The sequence below is a fragment of the Salvelinus namaycush genome, chromosome 4, assembly GCF_016432855.1.
Source record: "Salvelinus namaycush isolate Seneca chromosome 4, SaNama_1.0, whole genome shotgun sequence".
Lineage (NCBI taxonomy): Eukaryota > Metazoa > Chordata > Actinopteri > Salmoniformes > Salmonidae > Salvelinus > Salvelinus namaycush.
This window is the reverse complement of record NC_052310.1, coordinates 74,776,089-74,780,561: the sequence shown is the minus strand read 5'-3', so window position 1 is coordinate 74,780,561 and position 4,473 is coordinate 74,776,089. Positions and strand designations below refer to the sequence as shown.

General features: G+C 44.9%; 1 long non-coding RNA gene across 1 annotated transcript; it reads right to left on the bottom strand.

The window, feature by feature from the left end:
* Positions 1–504: 504 nt before the first annotated feature.
* Positions 505–4,270, bottom strand: LOC120046818. The gene is made up of 3 exons (XR_005476854.1): positions 4,235–4,270; positions 874–908; positions 505–544 (listed from the first exon to the last, which is right to left on the bottom strand). It is a non-coding gene; the product is annotated as an uncharacterized LOC120046818 (long non-coding RNA).
* Positions 4,271–4,473: the final 203 nt, after the last annotated feature.

Sequence of the window (4,473 nt, the reverse complement as noted above, 5' to 3'; positions counted from 1 at the left end):
CATAGATAACTGTTCTTACACCTTCTTCCCTACTCCCTAGATGACTGTTTTTACCTTCTTCCCTGCTCCCTAATGACTGTTCCTTACACCTTCTCTCTGCTCCCTAGTGACTGTTCATTACACCTTCTCTATAGATAACTGTTCATTACCCTTCTCCCTGCTCCCCTAAAGGACTGTTCTTAAACCTTTCTCCATAGATGAATGTTCCTTACACCTTCTCCTACTCCTAGATGACTGTTTTATTACACCTTTGCTCCCTGCGCCCTAGATACTGTTCCTTACACCTTCTCCCTGCTCCCTAGATGACTGTTCATGTACACCTTCTCTATAGATAACTGTTCATTACACCTTCTCCCTCTCCCCTAGAGGACTATGCATTACACCTTCTCTATAGATAATTGTTCATTACACCTTCTCCTACTCCCTAGAGGAACTGTTCATTAACCTTCCCTTCTCCTAGACAACTGTGCATTACACCTTCTCCCTTCCCCTACACACTGTTTCTACACCTTCTCCCTTCTCCCTAGAGGACTGTTCATTACACCTACTCCCTTCTCCCTTAGAGGACTGTTCATTACACCTTCTCCTTCTCCTAGAGGACTGTTCATTACACCTTCTCCCCGGCTCCTAGACACGGTTCATTACACCTTCTCTCTGCTCCTAATAGACTGTTCATTACACCTTCTCCCTAGTAGGACTGTTCATTACACTTTCCCCTCTCCCTATGGACTGTTCATTACACCTTCTCCCTTCTCCCTAAGGACTGTTCATTACACCTTCTCCCTTCTCCCTGAGACTGTTCATTACACCTTCTCCCTGCTCCCTAGATGACTGTTCCATTACACCTTCTCTTAGGATAACTGTTCATTACACCTTCTCCCTTCTCCCTAGAGGACTGTTCATTACACCTTCTCCTACTCCCTAGATAACTGTTCATTACACCTTCTCCCTAGAGACGTTCATTACACCTTTTCGCTTACTCTAGAGCTGTTCATTACACCTTCTCCCTTCTCCCTAGACACTGTTTCATTACACCTTCTCCTACTCCTAGACAACTGTTCATACGCCTTCTCCTACACAACGTCATTACACCATTCCCTTCTCCCTGACAACTTGTTCATTACACCTTATCCCTACTCCCTAGACAACTGTTCATTACACCTTTCCCTTCTCCCTAAAACTGTTCTTACACCTCTCCTTCTCCCTAACACACTGTTCATTACACCTTCTCCCTACTCCTAGAAACTGTTCATTACACCTTCTCCTCTCACCTAGACAATGTTCATTACACTCTCCCTACTCCCTAGATGACTGTTCTATTACTACTCGCCTTCTCCCTAGAGACTGTCCATTACACTTCTCCCTCCCCTAGAGGACTGTTTTCATTACACCTTCTCCCTGCTCCTAGACATACTGTGTTTCATTACACCTTCTCCCTGCTCCTAGAGACTTTTCCTTACACCTTCTCCCTAGAGGACTGTTTCATTACACCTTTTCTCCTCTCCCTAAGACTTGTTCATTACAACCTTCTCACCTTCTCACCTAAGATACTGTTCATTACTACTCCCTGCTCCAAGAGGACTGTTCATTACACCTTCTCCCTTCTCCCAGAGGCTGTTCATTACCTTCTCCCTTCTCCCTAGGGACGTGTTCATTACACCTTCTCCCTAGAGGACTGTTCATTACACTTCTTCTCCCTAAGGGACTGTTCATTACAGATTCTCCCTTCTCCCTAGAGGACTGTTCATTACACCCTTCTCTCCTACTTCCCCTAAGAACGTGTTCATTACACCTTCTCCTAGGCTGTTCATTCACTTCTCCTATCCCTAGAGGACTGTTAACACCTTCTCCCTTCTCCCTAGTAGGATGTTTCATTACACCTTCCTCCCTAGAGGACTGTTCATTACACCTTCTCCCTAGGACTGTTCCATTACACCTCTCCCTGAGTACTGTTCTTCCACCTTCTACCACAGAGGACTGTTCTTACACCTTCTCCCTAGAGACTGTTCATTACACCTTTTCCCTACTCCCTAGGACTGTTCATTACACCTCTCTCCTTCTCCCTAAAACTGTGCTTACACCTTCTCTCTGCTCCCTAGACACTGTTCATTAACCCTCTCCCTACACGAACTGTTCATTACACATCTCCCTTGCTCCTAGAAGACTGTTCATTACACTTCTTCCCTACTCCCTAAGAACTGTTCATTCACACCTTCTCCCTTCTGCCCTAGAAACTGTTCATTACACCTTCTCCCTCTCCCTAGGATCTGTTCATTACACCTTCTCCCTCTCCCTAGAGACTGTTCATACACTTCTCCCCTTCTCCCTAGAAACTGTTCATTACACTTCTCCTCTCCAAGAACTGTTCATTACACCTCTCCCTAGAGGCTCATTCACTTTTCCCCTATCCATAGAAATGTCATTACACACCTTCCCTCTCCCTAGAGGACTGTTTCATTACACCTTCTCCTAGAGGACTTTCATTACACCTTCTCCCTAGAGATCTGTTCATTACACTTCTCCCTTCCTCCCTAAGGACTGTTCATTACACCTTCTCTCATAGATAACTGTTTCATTAACACCTTCTCCCTACTCCTAGAGACTGTTCATTTATACCTTCCCTTCTCCCTAGTACACTGTCATTTCACCTTCTCTCCTTCTCCCTAGACAACTGTTCATTACACCTTCTTTCCCTACTTCCCTAGACGAACTGTTCATAGACGCCTTCTCCTACCCTACTGTTGCATTACACCATCGTTTCCCTTCTCCCTAGACACTGTTCATTACACTTCTCCCTCTCTCATAGCAACTGTTCATTACACCTACTCCTCTTCTCACAGACACTGTCATTACGCTTCTCAATTCCCTAGAGGACTGATCTTCACTTCCCTCTCCAGGACTGTCATTACACCTTCTCCCTTCTCCCTAAGGACTGTTCATTACACCTTTCTCCCTGACTCCCTAGACTGTTCATTACACTTCTCCCTTCTCCCTAGAGAACTGTTCATTACACCTTCGCCCTCCTAGAGGACCTGTTCATTACACTTTTCCCCCTCTCCTGAGGACTGTTCATTACACTCTTCTCCCTAGAGGACTGTTCATTACACCTTCTCCCTGGGCTGTCCACACAGAGGACTGTTCATTACACCTTCCCCTTCTCCTAGAGGACTGTTCAGTTACACTTCTCCCTCAGAGGACTGTTTTCATTAACCTTCTCCCTAGGGACTGTTTCTTACACTCCTCCCTCTCCTAGAGAACTGTTCATTACACCCTTCTCCTACTCACTATAGAACTGTTTCATTACACCTTCTCCCTGCTCCTAAGGACTGTTCATTACAACCTTCCCATAGATCTGTTCATTACACCTTCTCCCTACTCCCTAGATGACTGTTTTTACACCTTCTCCCTCTCCCTAGATGACTGTTCCTTACACCTTCTCTCTGCTCCCTAGATGATGTTCATTACCCTTCTCTATAGATATGTTCATTACAACTTCTCCCTGCTCCTATAGGACTGTTCATTACACCTTCTCCCTAGAGACTGTTCATTACACCTTCACTCCCTACTCCTAGAGACTGTTTATTCACGTTCTCCCTTCTCCCTAGAGACTGTTCTTACACCTTCTCCCTGCTATGGACTGTTCATTATACACCTTTCTAAAGATAACTTTCATTACACCTTCTCCTAGAGGATTTCATGACACCTTCTCCCTGAGGACTGTTTCATTTACACCTTCTCCCTAGAGACGTTCATACACCTTCTCTCTATGGACTGTCTTACACCTTCTCCCAAGAGGACTGTTCATTCACCTTCTCCTAGGGACTGTTCATCACCTTTTCCTAAGGACTGTTCTTACGCCCTTCTCCCTGGGGCTGTTATTCATTCCCTTCTCCCTAAACTGTTCATTACCCTTCTCCCACTCTTAGACAGACTGTTCATTACACTCTCTCTACTCCCGGATGACTGTTCATTACACTTCTCCCTGCTCCCTAGAGGCTGTTCATTACACCTTCCCCCTGCTCCCTAAAAGACTGTTCTTACACCTTCTCTATAGATACTGTTTCATTACACCTTCTCCCTCTTCCTATTGACTGTTCATTACACCTTCTCTATAGATAAACTGTTCATTATCACCTTCCTCCCTGCTCCCTAGATGACTGTTCATTACACCTTCTCTATCTGATACACTGTTCATTACACCTTCTCCCTGCTCCCTAAAGGACTGTTCTTACACCTTCTCTATAGATAACTGTTCATTACACCTTCTTCCCTTGCTCCCTAGATGAACTGTTCATTACACCTTCCTCTATCGATCCTGTTCTTACACCTTCTCCCTACTCCCTAGATGACTGTTCATTCACCTTCTCTATAGATAACTGTTCATTACACCTTCTCCCTACTCCCTAGATGACTGTTCATTTACACCTTTCTCTATAGATAACTGTTCATTAACACCTCTCTCCTGCTCCCTAA